This window comes from Odocoileus virginianus, chromosome 7 (genome assembly GCF_023699985.2).
Source record: "Odocoileus virginianus isolate 20LAN1187 ecotype Illinois chromosome 7, Ovbor_1.2, whole genome shotgun sequence".
NCBI lineage: Eukaryota > Metazoa > Chordata > Mammalia > Artiodactyla > Cervidae > Odocoileus > Odocoileus virginianus.
In genome coordinates, this window is record NC_069680.1 from 29,124,482 (window position 1) to 29,140,928 (window position 16,447).

At 49.7% G+C, this 16,447-nt stretch overlaps 1 protein-coding gene across 3 annotated transcripts in view; it reads left to right on the forward strand.

Moving 5' to 3' along the window:
- The window catches only part of PTPRE (protein tyrosine phosphatase receptor type E), a 176,074-nt gene that overhangs the window by 59,889 nt on the left and 99,738 nt on the right, over positions 1-16,447 (forward strand). For all 3 annotated transcript variants that reach the window (XM_070470420.1, XM_020879346.2, XM_070470418.1), the window contains one exon: positions 12,513-12,535. The gene's annotated coding sequence lies outside the window, so the exon portion shown is untranslated. Of the gene's footprint in view, positions 1-12,512; positions 12,536-16,447 lie in introns of those variants that run through there.

The window sequence follows — 16,447 nt, forward strand, 5'->3', positions numbered from 1 at the left end:
GTTGATGGCGTTTGTAACAATGATTCCCCCTCCCCACTCTTCCCCCTTTCAGAAGGTGGAGAAATCTTTTTTCTATCTCTGCAGCATGGATTAATCCCTTAATTTAAAAAATACTGACCTGAGGATGTCGAACGGAATTAAAGGTGGAAAGCTAATACCTTGGCATAGGATTTAGTAAATTCTGTTTTTGTTTTTGTTTTTTTTTTTTTTCATTTCTTTCGCCTTCTCTTTCTAGTGGAATCTTATAAGGATAGCATAAATGAAAGGTTATATACTCTGGAGGAAGAAGAGGAGCCCGGGGTTCACCCACTGCTCTCGAGCCTTCCAGGGTCACTGTGCTGGTGAAGGAGGTGACATCCACACCCACGCCCGGTGGTGTCTTGGCTTCGGCATCTGTAGAAAAGCCGATTGCGCTGGGATCTGTAGAATCTGGTTGGTCAGGTCCAGGGTGAGCGGCTGCCACGGTCCTCAGCGTTCATGGACATGCTGGTGCCTACAGGGGGTTCTGCTGCCCAGGCTCACGGGCACCGGATCCAGGGTCAGGAGCCTTGCAGAAGGAGGCATGGGTGTCTCCCCTCCCCTGCCTGCAAACACGAGAATTCATTTGCCCAAATCATTGCGGTTGAGTTCTTTGTTTTATTTCTTTTCCCTAGAGCAACTTACACACACAACATGCACACAGAATGGTGGGTAACCAAGGGGTTTCCCTGGCCCACAGTGGTCTGGGAGCACGCCATACACACATGCAGACTCTGGACCTGGAGAATCAGAGGTGAGGGGCTGGGACGGGTCGGGGCCATTGCACTGTGAGGATCCTGGGGACTCTGTCCTCCCAGGGCCTTCAGGAGCCAAGCTGCTGCCTGGCACAGAGCGCACCCTAGATCCCAAAGCCCACCAAGCCAGGGAAGGGCAGCGGCAGGAGGGGGCGGGGTGGAGCCTCTCACTGTAACCACAGCTTTGCAGATGAAAGGTCTGCATTCGCAGAATTGGCTGGAATCAGAGCTACGGGACTGGGGTGCCCTCCTGCCCTCCACCCACCCAGGACCCAGCTGACCTGTCCTCCCTCATTGCTGCCTGGAGTCGGGGGAGGGGGACGAATGGGAGGATCTTCCCTCACCGCTATTGACAGCTCATCTGTGCACTTTTCTGTGTGGCCCAAAGCACGTCATCAAATGCGTCAACATAGTAGAGTGCTTGCGTGCATGTGTGCTCAGTCATGTCTGATTCATTGGGACCCCATGGACTATAGCCCACCAGGCTCCTATGTCCATGGGATTTTCCAGGCAAGAATACTGGAGTAGGTTGCCATTTCCTACTCCAGAACAACATAGTAGGCATTCAAGAAATAATCTACTGGTCAACTAATTACATGTTACAGCCACAGATGGAAATATTCTACAGTCTCCTATTTTTTTCTAAATTATTATTCTAAACTCTAAAGCTTGAAAATGTTGACAGTTTTTTTCAGTAATCCTACGGCATACAAAGTTCACAAATGGATTCTAAATTTTCCATTACAGCTGCATTCATAAATGAAATAACTTGATACTCCCTCCCCATTGGAGATTTTAGGTGGATAGTATTCCTACTCAAGTCATTTGCCAGTCATGTCCGACTCTTTGAGACCCCATGGACTGTAGCCCTCCTGGCTCCTCTGTCCATGGGATTCTCCAGGCAAGAACACTGGAGTGGGTTGCCATGCCCTCTTCCAGGGGATCTTCCTGACCCAGCAGATCGAACCCATGTCTCTGGCATTGCAGGCAGATTCTTTACTATTTGAGCTAACCTGGGAAGCCCCATGGGAGAAAGATCATTTCATTTTAGTTATGAACGGTTAGTCATTTTAAAAATAACCCATTCCCCAGGTGAAATTTATCCAAGGCCAGTAGTTGGATAGATTGGCTTCTATGTCGTTAAAGTTAGTTAACACGGGGACTTCCCTGGTGGTCCAGTGGCTAAGATTCCATGTTTCTAATGCAGGGGGGAAGGGGGGGGCGGGTTCAATCCCTGGTCAGGGAACTAAATCCCACACACTGCAACTAAGACCCAGAGCAGCCAAATAAATAAATTTTTAATGTACATAAAATAAAAGTAGGTGACACAGCAAAGTCACCTGGGTCATTACCCTGAATCGCACGTCCTATCCTAACACACGGCAGCACAGTCCCATTTTCTTTGTCACACGCAGAGGCCCTGCCTCTGTGTCACATGGAACTGAAGTTAGGGAGGGTCTTTTTTGTCGTTGTTGTTAGGGAGGGTCTTAATGTGACCTGTGATGTGAGCTTCGTTCCTTGTGAGCGCCACACCCCGATGCGCATGGTGGTCGCAGAGGCTGGCACGTTTGCACAGAGGGTCACCCACACGTGCACAGCCCGCTGAGTCCACTGCACAGGCGGGGTCCGGCGTCAGGCGAGGGATGAGGCAGCTTTGGGAACACGGCTCTTACGGTAACAGACTTGGGTGGAGAGTGAGGTTTGTCCCGACACTGAGGGATGTCACCCAGTCCCAGGGCGTCGTTTCCTCCTCGGTCACGGGGAGGGCTGGCCGAGGTCTTCAGTCTAAGGGGAGGGAGTTTCAGGGAGAAGCTGCCTGCCCGGGGCTGGACACACAGCAGTGCTGCATGTACACCAGCCCGTGCGTGGCGGCCCCAGCCTTGCTGTGCTCACCGTCACGGTGATTTCAGTTCTTGGACAGAAAAGACCCCCTGGGAAGGCAGGTCCTGTCCAGTCCCACCCTGAGTGCATCTGTCGCACGAGGTGGTTCTCAGAGGCTCCCGGGAGCCTGTGGTTTCCCATTTAAAAATGGAAGGAGGTTTGTTAGCAACTTGGCAGCCCTAGAGTGAGACCCCCAGCTTTCTGTTGGCCAAAGATGTGGGCAGGAGGGTGGGCACTTGCTGAGGCTAGTCAGGGACACCTCCTGGGGTGGCCAGGCGATGGAGAGAGGGTCTGCTTGATTCCCTTAGTCCTGCCACGCTCAGGCCTGGCCTTGAACTCTGCACAGCTTCTGCAGATCCCGCTCCCAGAGCCTCTGCCTTTTCAGAGACCAGCTCTGAGCTGATCACGCGGAGCTGAATTTGCTCCCAAATCCCTGACCTGAGTTCCTAACCCGAGGGCAGGTGGGCATGGGGCTATTCGGTGTCCTTGGCTGCAACGCATCGGGCTGACGGTGGTTTTCAAGGGAGCGAGCGGCCTGTGGCTGAGGAGGCGTCTCTGCACAGCTGGGCCAGGACCCCTTCCTCAGCCGTGGCCCTGGGGGCGGCTCTTCCCACACGGCCCATCTCCCAGGAAGTGATTCTTGGCCCCGGGGAATTGAAGCACCAGGATTCCCGAACATTCGGGGGTCTTACTGCCCCAGGCTGGGGAGCATGAATCCGGCTGGGTAGGTCTCAGACTTGACTTCTTTCTGACCTTGTCACCTCGCCCAGCTGGCTTCCAGGCCATCGTGTGGATTAGAAGGGCCCCTGCGGTGAGTGTGTCCAGCCTTAAGGCTGAAGGACATCAGTGCCCCTCTGACCGCTGTACGCGTGGCCCCAGCCCACCGCCACCCCCCAGGGGGCCAGCAGGGACCCTCCCCCGTCCTGCTCTGCCCCTTACCTGGACCTCCCCGCTCACTTGCACAGTTTACAAGCTCCTTCTCACAATGCTGTAGACCTCAGGTCTTCCTCTGAGGCCGTCCGTGACCTCCTGCCCGGAGGCCGTGGAAGGACAGGGAGGATGAGAGGCCTGCCCGAGGTCGCCTAGCCGGGAAGGTCACCCCGCCTCCGGTGGCCACGGGGGCAGGGCCTGACTTGGGGCTCAAAGGCGCTGCTTTTCCCTTCCTCCCTCGGACTGGGACCACAGGGCAGACCACTGGCCACGTGGCAGGCAGGGAGGGCCTTGGGGTCCGCATTCCACTTCCTGCTTCTGACATCACGGCGTTTACCGCGGTGCCCAGGACGATACAGATTGCCTGTGGAAGCAGCTCGGATCCATTCATTGGAAAATGATTTACTGAGCTGTAAAGAAAGAAAACCATTTTCCTGGAGGATGATGGGTGTGCTGCCTCCCCGAGGAAGAGGAGGGCTGACCTTTCTAGGTAGACAAAACAGAATGCCTGTCAAACATGACACGTCTGTGGCAGTATATTGTTGCCGGATGCGAGGCTGCATATTTGTGTCATAATGCCGTTTTTGTTTGCAGATGAATGCCACAGTGTTCTTAACGTGTGGAGGAGGGATTCATCACAAGTTCACAGGACTTCTTCTGTGGTGGGCTGAGGGGAAAATCGAGGCTTGTCCTCAGCGACAATGCACATCGAGCCTGGAGACGTTTTTGTTAAAAGCTCAGTGATGGACGAATTCCCCCAAAGCTCACCTTTCATCATGACCTCGCTGTCAGATGAAGACATTGAAATTTTCCTCTTTAAGACAACACAGTGAATATGGGAGGTCTTCCCTTTCCCCGTGTTATTTTAAAGCTAGCCTCTTCTCTGTGCATTGTCCACAAATTCTTAAGAGTATAGCTAGTTTAGATGGTTCAGATCAGTCAGTTAAAGAGAGGGGAAGTGTTTGAGGGGTCTGGGGAAAAATAACTGGTTGATTCGTAGACCTTTCAGTTGTCTGGTTTACAGATTTTCAAAGCCTTTCTTGAAAATACCTAACGAACTTCTTTGCTCTGGGTACCATGTTCCTGAAAGGGGATTGTGCCTTTTCCAAAGAGGTGTTCTCTCTTTCTTTTGATGTGGATGTCTGTTTTCAGCCTCTTGGGGACATTCTCTGTGTGTCTACAGGATTTGCACACACATCACTCCCTGGCGACTCTGAGACGAGCACCCCACCTCCAGGAGTGGCGAACCGTCTACACGGGTGCCCGAGTCCAAGGTCACCTTGATTTCTTCCTCCCTTGCTTTCCTCTTCACATATATTCCCCAAGGCTGGTGGGCTCTACCCCCTGGGTCTGTAACTAGTCACCTGCCCCCAGCTCCATCCCCACTGCCACTGACGTCAGGAGTACCTCTCCACCCCTCACCTGAACCATCAGGGACCCGTCGTCCACGCTCAGCTCACCCCCGCTTTTGTCCTCCCTGCAGCCTCCACAGTGACCTTGGAGGAGAACAGAAAGGGACTCCAGGCTGGCAGACTTCTGCAGTCCACCCGTGGCTTCAGCCCAAACCCAAACCAATGCCTCTGCGGTTCCCAGGCCCTGTCTGCCTCACGTTCCAGATCCTTCTCAGTGACTCGGGTATCTGCGGAGTTCAGTCATGGGTCCTGTATGGGGTTCATCTCTCAGTTATCAGCCCAGCACAGTAGAGATGTGTATCCTTATTTTGCAGGGGAGGAAACTAAGGCTTAAAGAGGGGAAGCGACTTGTTCCGAGGTCAAAGCCAGGATTCAAATGATTTGCTACTTTTTAGAATGCTCAGTGAGCTGCCCAGCTTCCTAGCCTCTGTTTGTGTCATCTGCCTGCGAATCTCATCCTCGAGAAAATACCTGACTTCAGCCCACGTGGCTTACGGCTGCTAGTGTCATCTCAGAACTCTTAGAGCCCCCAGATCAGACCTGCTCACCCCAGCGTTTCAATGATCTGTTGATCAGCCTGTCTCTGGACTCCTTTAGAGTAAACACCTGGAGCTTCCATCCACGTACTTTAAATCTCTAAATCCTCCGTGCTTGGCATGACCCTAGCATATAAGTAAAGGCTTAATGAATAGTCACGTCTGGTTTAAAGCACTTACTCATTCTTCCAACCAGTATTTTCTGAATTTCTGGTATGTGCATAGAACTGTGTATGTAACAAAGAGGTTCGAGTTAGAGACAAAGGTTTTCTGTTCAGAAAGCAGCGAACTCGCCACAGACTGTGGATTTGGGGTGAGTGTCTGCATCCTGCTTTTGTCAGCTGTGAACTGTAGACTGTGCCCGCCCACGTCACAGGGCAGCCGAGACGGCCACCCTGGCTGCCGTCTCTCCATCCAGTGTCTCATCCATCACGTTGCTGTGAAGGTGGGGCTGGAGAAAGAAGAAAACGGACAGAGGGTGAAGCAGAGAACAGCTTCGTGTCCCTGGGGCAGAAGGAAGGAGACCAAGGTAGCCTGATGGCTTGGATGAGAGGCCAGGGCTTCAGCACCCCCTGGCAAGTGTGGGGGAGATGGGAGCTTTCTGAGTCGGGGAGCAGCGTGAGGAAAGGGATGGTGTGGGGAGACCTTGGTGTGTCTGGAGGGCCGTAAAACACAGTTTCTCTGGGGAAGAGGCCTCTAGAAATTTCTACCCTGGACAATGTTGAGAGAAGCACGCTGTGGCTTTTGGAGGAGGATGCCAAAAGCGGAGCTTGGCATTAGAAGAAGGCGGCTTTAGAAGGAGGACATAGACCCCCAAGTTGGGGAGTGTCCCGGTACCACTTCTGTGGCCTCTCCACGTCCTGAGATTCTTCCCCGGGAACTTCAGGCTCTGTGAAGCAATCCAAGGCGGGTGTTTCCCAGCACATTTGGCTCTTCTTACTGATGCCAATCTGACGGGCAGAAGCGCTGTTGCCTTTATCATTAACAATACTTATTACTATGTAATAATAAGATCGCATCTCTTTTTTTGTTGTAAACCACTATATGTATTGGGATCTATTTTCGGAGTCCATTATGTTACGTTGATGTATTTCTTTCTTTTTTTAAAAAAAAAACCTTTTTCTTTTGTATTGGGATATAGCCAGTTAACAATGATGTGATAGTTTCAGGTGAACAGTGAAGGGACTCAGCCATGCATATATATGCATCCGTTCTCCCCCAAACACATCTCTTACTACGAACCAGGTGGCACATTTTCCTTGCCCCTTTGCCATTGTATATGATTGTTGGTAACTGACATTTTAAATAACAGCAACGATTGATATTTTTAAATTAAGAAGCGCATGGTAAGTTTCCTTTCATCCTGGGTCCGCAGGAATAACGATCCTCCTGAACTTGACTTAATGCGGTGGCCCAGCCCTTGGAGAACACGACTCTGCCCCGGGCGTCTGCACCTTGCCCCCGTTTACCGTGAAGGGTAGGGTGATCACACGCAGTCAGCGGCTGGCTCACAGTCCTCGAGCCACCGGGTGAGAATTAAGGGCGTTTCAAACTGGCTGTCCAAGAAATAACACCTCCAAACGCGGATTCCCTATTTCAACATTAGAGAGAAATCATTTTCTCTGAGCTTCGCTGAACGTTCATTAGACCAAGAGAAACATCTCTTCGATCATGGCCTAGACAGGCGTGGAAGAGTGGAAACCGGAAGCTGTTTGTACTTCTGAAAGTGGAGTCTTGGGCTTACTAATTTGCATAGTTCCCTCATCCAAAGAGGGGACCCCCAACTGTGGGGTAATTAGAGATATGTGCGTTTGGGGGGCGAGGGATTGTGCTTCAGAAAATGCTCTTGGAAAGCAGGCATGGATCTTCTTCTGAGCAGCTGCCCATGGATAATTGTTAAAAGTTGCCAAATATTTAGAAGGCCAGCTTGTCCGTCATAGAGTGACAGAACGGAGCCTGAGAAAATGGATTTTTTTTCAGCCTTGGCAACGTTGGTTTAGGGACCCTCCCCCTTCTGCAGGATGGGCAGAAGAAGAGTCTACCAAACTGCTCATCATTCAGGGAGGTTACCTCCCCTGTTCAGCCATAACTTCCAGCTTTCCTTTCGTGCATTAGAAAATACAGAAACTCACAGCTTTGCTGATGCCGGGAAGGTAAACAAGGAAGCTGTGAGACTCGGCAGAGTTATGAGGTCAGCGAGGATTTGAGGCGGATGATTCAGAGGCGGCTCTCTGCTCTCCCGTCCTTCGAATCAGCACCAGGAAGCAGGGTGAGCTCTGCCCTGGACACGATGCTGAAGCAGCGATGGGTCATTTCAGGGGGTTTCCTCCATTTCCACAGCCCTTGATGGATGCAATGGGGTCTCAGTTGCTCTCCCAGCTGTAGGGATCTTCCCGTGGGACCCCATCCACGTTAACAGTCCTGGTCGTGGTGCTGGAGTGTCCCGTGACTGGAAGTGAATGCCACTTGGTGATCTTCCAGGGGCTGTGAGCAACGCTTCAGGGCAAGGTGGTGTTCTGGGGGACACAGAGCCCGAGAGAATGCACCAGGATGGAGGCACACCACTCTAAGGTCTGATCATTCCTGAAAGGTGACCCCAAGGCCAGAGTTTACGGTATCGAATCGCCTGTGTTAGATTTTTTTTGTGTGCCCTTGTTTCATAAAATTTTAACCCATCACTAAGAGTTCACATTTTAGATACCCTGTACGTATAGAAATACGTATATACATACTTAAACATAAAATGCGAATGTGCATCCAAAATTTTTTTAGAATGCCACCGCCGATTTAAAAGAAAAACTTGTCAATACACCCTCGGCAACATGCAGCCTAACCACTGGGATGTGTACGATGCTTCAGGCCCAGGGAAAGGACCTCTCACTTCTGTCTGAGCTTGGAAAGGCTGCCCAGCTCAGAGCTCGACAACTCAGAATAATCTTAATGTTTGCCTTAAATGGAGCAGTCCCGATGGATTGATTCTTCATGGTGCCGTTTTCCTTTCTTCTGAGCAGGGTCTGGGTGCACAGTGACATCACTGGGTCTTTCCGTATCTTGTGAGCGATCGGGACCAGCCCTGTGGCCGGGTCACTTCCCAGAGGAGTTCCTCCCGCCTGCCCTTGGTGGACTTCCCCTGTTCCACAGCCTCGCTCAGCGCAGCCTCTTTCCCAGGCTTCTAGCTGGCCACATCCCCCTGCCTCTGCTCTCTGAAGCCGAGCGGCTGGCCCTGTCCATCCTGGGGACAGACTTCCACACATCTGTGGCCAGAAGCCCAGGCTTCTATGAGCCCAGCCTCTCCCATAGAACTGCTTTTCCCCACAGGAAGTATGTGGCCAGCCTGGGCGTTTCTAGATCTTTCCGGCCCTTAGACCACAGTGAAGTCCCTTCTAGAGTTAGAAGAGGCTTTAAGGAATTCTCCACTATCCATGTCACCCTGGACAAGAAGTCTTCTTTGGGCACTCCTCCTGGCGGGCAGCGTCCCAGACACTAGGAATGTAAGGAAAAGAAAGGTGGTCCCTGGGGAAGTGACAACTTCCCTGGAGGGTGAGGGGATGATGAGAAAGGAAAACACAAGCAAACCAGAGGAAGCCACGGTGTAGGCTGCCTTCCCCTGGGCAGCCAGCCAAGAGTGGCCCCAGTGTCTCTGGGTTAGCAGCCCTTGCTTCCCTATTCTGGGTGACACGGGTCAGAAAGCTCACCTAGCCTCAGTCTTCCCATCCTTAAAATGGGACTCCTCTTTCCTCTTGCGATTGGCCGTAGGCTCTGCGTTAGACACCACAAATGCAGCAAGGCGCTCAATGGACCTAGTGAAGCGGGCAAGGCGCTCAATGGACCTAGTGAGCGGCAGCGTCTCTCCTTTCCTGTTTTGGAGAACCATGCTGTTCCGGGAGGACCGGGAGCCAGCTGCGGCCCTGTGCCCTGTAAGCTCCCCAGGGACAACCCCCTTCCGAGAGGAGTGGGTTTGTCCACGGGGACTAGCTTCCTCTTCCCTCACTTTATAACGAGCTTATTTCACCTTTTCAGATCTTGGCCCACTGTGACAGTAGCCATCTGCACAAGGGTCTTGGGCTAAAGGAAGTGTTTGTGTGGTGAAAGCTGACTTCAGAGGATATTCTGGTTGCTGGGGTTTTTTGCTCTAATTCTGTCCTTCAGAGAAGCTGGTAGTTGTGGTTTCAAGCGAGCATGTGTGAGCCCCGAGCCAAGGTAATGTGTGATCTCTCTGTAGAGCCCACTGTTTCGTGTATTTTTGCTTTGTTTAAAAAAAAAATCACTTCAAAGTTTAATTCAAAATGATTAATAATCAGGCTCGTTTAGGATGTAGTCCATCATACTTTCTCATTTACTTAACCATCCTTTGACACCATGCCCACCTGCTTCTACACCCAACCGGTCTTTTGGTCTTGTGGTTGTTAGTTTGGTTTGATTCAAGGCTGCGGGCCTGCTTCTGCACATCTTGGGGTTTTGTTTTACGCTAAGATGCTTCAGCGTTGTATTGGAAGAGAGTTGTGAGCATTTCCTCCTGATATATTAAGGGTACCTGGGACCCCTGGCCTCTCCCCATACTTGGCCCCAGACAGAGACCAGAAGTCACTCTTTCTAGCATCTTCCAAGCTCTTTTGAGGGATTGGAAGAAGTGGACTCTTGTAATAAGTTATTTCTACTAAAAAATGACTTCTGTACCCCCAGTGATTCCCCCTCACCCAACACTGAGTGCCCACTTGTCTTTCCCCCCGGTGTACTTGTGTGATCCTGGGCTCCTTTGCACTCTGGAAACTCTGTGACTTTAAAAAGATTCGGTTACACAGTCTGTTGGCTACACAACAGATTGGGTCTCCTTTGCTTCTTTGTAGATTTGTAGAATTTTCTATGTATGTGATCTTGTCATCTGAGCATAAACTCCTATTTTTCGTTTCCAATTTCTATGTATTTTTTTCTTGCCTTATCACACTGATTGGGAATTCTGAGACAATATTAAATGTGAGTGAGAGAGTGGACACCCTTGCCTCTGTCTCAGTATTAGGGGGGAGCATTCAGTCTTCCATCATTACGAATAAGTAGATGTAAGATCGGGCTTCCCAGGTGGCACAGTGGTGAAGAATCTGCCTGCCAATGCAGGAGATACAAGACACGCAGGTTCGATCCTTGGGTCAGATAGCCCCTGGAGTGGGAAATAGCAATCCCAGTCCGCTCCGGTATTCTTGCCAGGAAAGTTCCAAGGACAGAGGGGCCTAATGGGCTATAGTCCTTGGGGTCGCAGAAGAGTCGGACTCAATTGAGCAACTCAGCACACACAAACATACGCATACACAGATGCAAGATTCCTCAATATTAGAATTATGGCTTCTGAAGCTTTGGCTTCAAACCTACTTCCCAGGTCAACTTTTCAATTAGTGTAACAACTTGTTATCAACGTAATTGGTTTAACATATCTATCCTGGCCGTGACTAAGATAAGTGGTCTATTTTGGTGGAAAACACCACGTACTGCATTTGCTGTAAAAAGTAGTGACATCAAAGCTTGATTCCACTGTCAATCAGGGCAGAAAGGTGATGAGAACAGGGTGAGGTCTCCAGCCATTGGGAGATTCAGGCTCCCAGCCCTGGCATGAGCCTGCCTGACTGGCCACTCACACAAGATCCTAGAACATGGTCATGTTGTTGGGCTGAGCAGAATGGATAAACAGAAGGTGGTCCGTCCACATAATGGAACGGTATCCTTCCATAGAAAGGAGTCAGAACAGTACAGGCCATGGCATGGATGAACCTCGAACGCATACTCCGTGAAAGCAGCCAGTCGCTCTTGGACCCTGTTTATATGAATTTTCCAGAATTGGCAAATCCATATCAGAAAACAGATGAGTGGTTGCCTGGGGCTAATGAGTGGGGAGAGGGTGGGCTGGGGGAATTAGGAGCTAATGGGTAGGGGGTTTCCTTTGGGATGGTGAAGTGGGCTCCGAGTAGATGGTGAGGATGGTGGTGAGACTGTGACTGTGCCCCGTGGGTGCATGCGGGGATTTACTGGGACTTCTCGGGTGTTGTGTGCGTGCGCAGTTGCCCAGTCGTGTCTGACTCTTTGTGACCCCATGGACGGTAGTTCGCCAGGCTCCTCTGTCCATGGGATTCTCTAGGCAAGAATACTGGAGTGGGTTGCCACTTTCTCCTCCAGGGGATCTTCCCAACCCAGGGATCAAACCCGCAATTTCTGCATCTCCTGCCTTGGCAGGTGGATTCTTCACCACTGTGTCACCTGGGAAGCCTGTGATTGTGCTAAATGCCACCGAATTGTATATTTTAATTGGGTGGACTTTATGGGATGTAAATGATATCTCAGCAGAGTTGCTGAATACCGAAAGAGCATGAGAGCTAGATGAACGGTGAGTAAGCTGGATACTGACTGAGCTGGAAAACTGGGTGCAGGGAGGTGTCCCCTGCGGGTTTGAAGAGGCTGTCCATGGAGAGACAGGCTGATGGGGTGTCTCGGGAGGCAGGGACACTGCGGGTCACAGCAGGAGCCCCTGACAGATGGAGCCCTTGGGGGCCAGAGGCCAGCACTTCAGATCCAGGATGCCCCCACTCCTTGGCCAACCGTCAGTGGACAACCAGAGACTACGGGAGCGCTCAGGGCAGGACGCTCTTGAAGGCTGATACTTGTGGGGGAAAAGTGTTATTATTATCGTCATTAAAAGGTGTCAGCATGTGTGTGTTAGTTCATTAGTCGTGTCTGACTCTTTGTGACCCAGTGCATTGTAGCCCGCCAGGCTCCTCTGTCCGTGGGATTCTCCAGGCAAGAATACTGGGGTGGCTTGCATTTCCTTCTCCAAGGGATCGTCCTGACCCAGGAATTGAACCCGGATCTCCTGAAGGTCCCAAACCATGAGGGGAAAATGAGCGCATTCAACTAGTGCTGTAGAGAAAGCAGTGGCAAAAAAGAGCACTTTTTAAACCAGAAAACTGACCCTCTCTTTTTTTCTCTTTCTTTTTCAGACTATAGCCCTCGTTTTCCCTTGGTGAGTACAACACTTTTCAAAAATCATCTCTGGTGTGTAGTTAACTAGTGGGGAAAAAAATGTGTTGGCTTTCATTGTTAGAGAAGCATTATCTTCTAGAGAAAGGAGGCCATGTGGTCAGCATGTTATATTTGAATTTTATGCCTTAACTGGCTTGAGCAGGCCCGTATCACACTTTTGGTTACACATATATATGTGTGTGTGTGTTTTGGTGTTTTGAATCTGGCTCAGCTGCTCAGAACCCTGAAACGCATTGTTGAGAACACAGTGTCCACACGCTTTCCCTCACTGACTTGTCCTCACTCTGAAAAGGGCCTCGTCTTATCTCAGCGGCACACACTTGGGCACTGTTGGGAGCACAGGGTACATAATTGCTTTGATGGTAATTGCTTCTTAAATTGATCTGCTGTGGGGAAAACTGCTGAAAGGAGCTTTTCTGGATTGCACTTTTAGTAAAAAAAAATGGTGTTGGCATTCCATCAGTTTTTGCCTTTTGAGGCAATATTCTACAGCCTCCATGTCCTGGTACTTAGGAAAAGAAATACCATCACCTTTTATGTGTTTACTTAATCAACTATGTGGTCAAGCTTCCCAAGGAGATTGAGGGAAGGCCATCTAAGAGCTTTTGAAGTGGCTGCAGCCTGTGGGCAGGTAACATTTGTCCTGCCCTCCTGAGTGCGCGTGCCTTTCGTGAATGAACCGGGATGGGGGACGCTGGGCAGTTGCCTTTCTCAAATGTATCACCTTGTTTGAAAAACCTTGATTCTGTTCAGAATTATTCTAAGGCTGGTGGGTCAATTCTTTGACCCCTTTTTTCAAGGCTGTGCCTTTCATCTGGGCATTCATGCTTATGGTTCTTCCTGGTATGATCAAGGACATTCTGGTCATATGGATTGTTTCTCCCTATCTCGAAAAATGCTAAATATAGTCAGTGATTTATCAAGACAAAGAAGAGGAAAACTCCCATTTCCTACTTACTCAACTCATTCCGTTGTCCATGTTCTTTATCCGGTAATTATTGGATGTGGATGGTTCTGAGTGGCACGCTTTCCTTGGGCAAATGTCCATGGTGGGAATCAAAGAGAAGGGTCATTACTGGAACAATATTAATGGGATGGACACTTAATTATAGGAAGTCCGCCATCTCTTCTTGTCTTAGGACCCCAAGCGAGAGGTACTGCTCATTCAAATGGGTTGGCAAGGATGTTATACCTGCTGCCAATGAAAAGCTGCGGGTCCTGACCATGCTGCAATGAAATACTGGAGGGCAGGCCCCCAGACTCATCTCCTTCTGAAAGTAGGTGCAGATTATGATGTGTTAGAAGTGGCCAACCTTTGCCTCCCTTGGCTCTTGGCTCAGCACCAGTCCTTCCACATCAGTTGCCACATCCGCTTGCCCAAGGGTTTCCTGCCCTTTCAGCTAGTCAACCCGCTGCCAGGCCGTGCCGGGGTCAGCCTGACTCTCAGCTGAGTGAGCCCATGACTTGTGCTTCCAGGGGGCCCCTAGCCCCCACCGTCTCAAACCAGCCGCAGATTCGGAAGTCCCTACCCGGAAAGTTGCTGGGTGTCTGTGTAGGAGTCCGACTTCTGACCTCAGTCTCCGCCAGGGGCGCTTGGCAGCCAAAGGTTCGGGCAGCATCTCCTCTACCTGGTCCCAGCCTCTGCCTCCTTTTCAGCAGGAAGCTAGAGTTGTGCTTAGGGTGCTGTGAGTCCTTACTAAGAGTGCTTCTGATTTCCAGAATCTTCCTCTTCAGTGTGAGGGAAGTCTGTTGGAAGCATGAACTTGCCTACGTACCGCAGCTATGCTGTTGTTGTGTTTGTTTGGAATCAGGTGTCTTAGGCTACGGCAAATTCATTGCTCAGCTGTTGAGAACTTCTATTCTAGAGCTTCAGGGTTTCACCTAATAGAAAGGAATTTATTTCTAGTTTGTGAGGTTGGACACTTGCTTTTTTAGTCATTTAGAGCTAAACAAATAGGTCACCTTGGGCAGAGCAGGGGACAGGACATGCCCTGAGGTTGGAGCCTGTCCCAGGTCACTGTCCACTCTTGGGCCAGCGGCCCCAGGGGAGTGAACTTGCCAACCTCTTATGCTAGCAGTTCCCAGGATTCCTGTGACATTTAAGTGAAATGACCCCAAGAATAAGCGCTTAATAAAATTGTTTTTGTTCCTGGTGGCTCAGTGGTAAAGAATCCACCTGCCAATGCAGGAGACATGGGTTTGATCCCTGATCAGGGAAGATCCCACATGTCAAGGAGCAGCCAAGCCTGTGCGCCACAACTACTGAGCCTGCCCTGGAGCCCGTATTCTGCAACAAGAGAAGCTACCCCAATGAGAAGCTCATACCCTGCAGCTAGAGAAAGCCCGTGCTCAGCCACGAAAACCCAGCACAGCCAAAACCAATGCATAGATAAAATTATTTAAAAAAATAATGAAGGCATGCAACAAGTAGTGATATATTTGCTGTACTATAATGGATATTGAAATCATTTCCTTGTCTAGCAATAACATGATTTTCTCATTTGAAAAAAGACACTGGCCTAATATTTGAATTTTTTTTTTAAAAAAGGTCAATTTTAAACTGGATTAAGAGGAGTCTTTTTAGTACAACCACCCATTCTCATATTTTCTTCTTTTTTCAATATTTAAAAATAGATTTGGGAAGTAATACTGTAGTTCGTATTGGTCAAAAATGACCAAAGTTCCCTCAACTGGGGAATACTTGCAACTCTGAGGATCTCGGTTGCTTAGTGTTTTAAAAACTGTAGTGGAATTTCAGAATTAAGAATATATGAGAAAGAAAAAAAAAAAAAGAATATATGAAAGATACACAATTAAGGTTTAAATATTTTCTCCAGGCTCTTTGAGGTCTTGTTAAATATGTTATTATACCAAACGGTATCCACCAGTAAGTAAAACTAAATGATACTGCACTTTGGTGACTTCACTGTGGTTCATGGAAATACCCCAGGAATAAAAGAACACTTGAAGTGTTAATATTAAGTAACGGTGAATTTAATTTTAAAATTCACTTAGAATATTCATTCACTAGCCTGGTCCTCTGTGAGGCTCTGTGCTTCCACCTCATCAGTTTCAACACAGGCGACTGTCCTCTGCCAAGTCATTTTTTCTTCCTGGCTGTTGGCTTAAAGAGCCATCATGGTAGAAAGGAAAGGAATGAAGAATATGAAGGTTTTCAAATCAAGGGCAGGGGCCTTGCTTTCCCAGGGCAGGGGGACCACCTCAAGCGTGCTTTCCGCCCGTCTCGGGTTGCATTCCTGCTGGCAGAACAGGTGCTCTGTGGCCTGAGCCGGCTTCTGAGTCTAGAGGAAGACGAGAGACGCCTTATGTGCAAAGCACAGGAGATTTGAAAACTTTCTAAGAGATCCGATTCCTATTTCCTTCATTTGCCACATCCTGGGGGTTTTATTAGCACGCGTGGACTGTCCCGTCCAAGCAAAATGTGTTTCTCCCAACAATGAAGCAGTTCCTTTCCCTCAGACTGAGAGTAGGAGCTGACAGCCAGTTGGAACAATGCCTTTGGATCTGATGGTGACAAACGCATTAATCCCTCGCTTATTTCCATTTCCATTTTCCACCCCCAGGAAAGTTTCAACATTCTTCCAAGAAGTGCCTCCTGAAAGCGTCTACTAGGTATTCATTTGTCATATAGCAAAGGCAGGGTTATTGAGCTGTCAGAATTTCCGCTTAGGGAAAATAGGAACACAGATCTCCTATATAAACGCACTTCTCACCTCTGAGCTCCCAGCAGACCCGGCTCAGAGCTGGAATTCTTCTCGAAATCCTTTTCCAGCTGGCAGGAAGACATGGATTCTCTCAGGCCAGGATGGGTGCCCAGCATCGTCCCCGTAGGACACGAGGTAAAGAGAAGCCAAAGGGCAGCCTTTCTTAT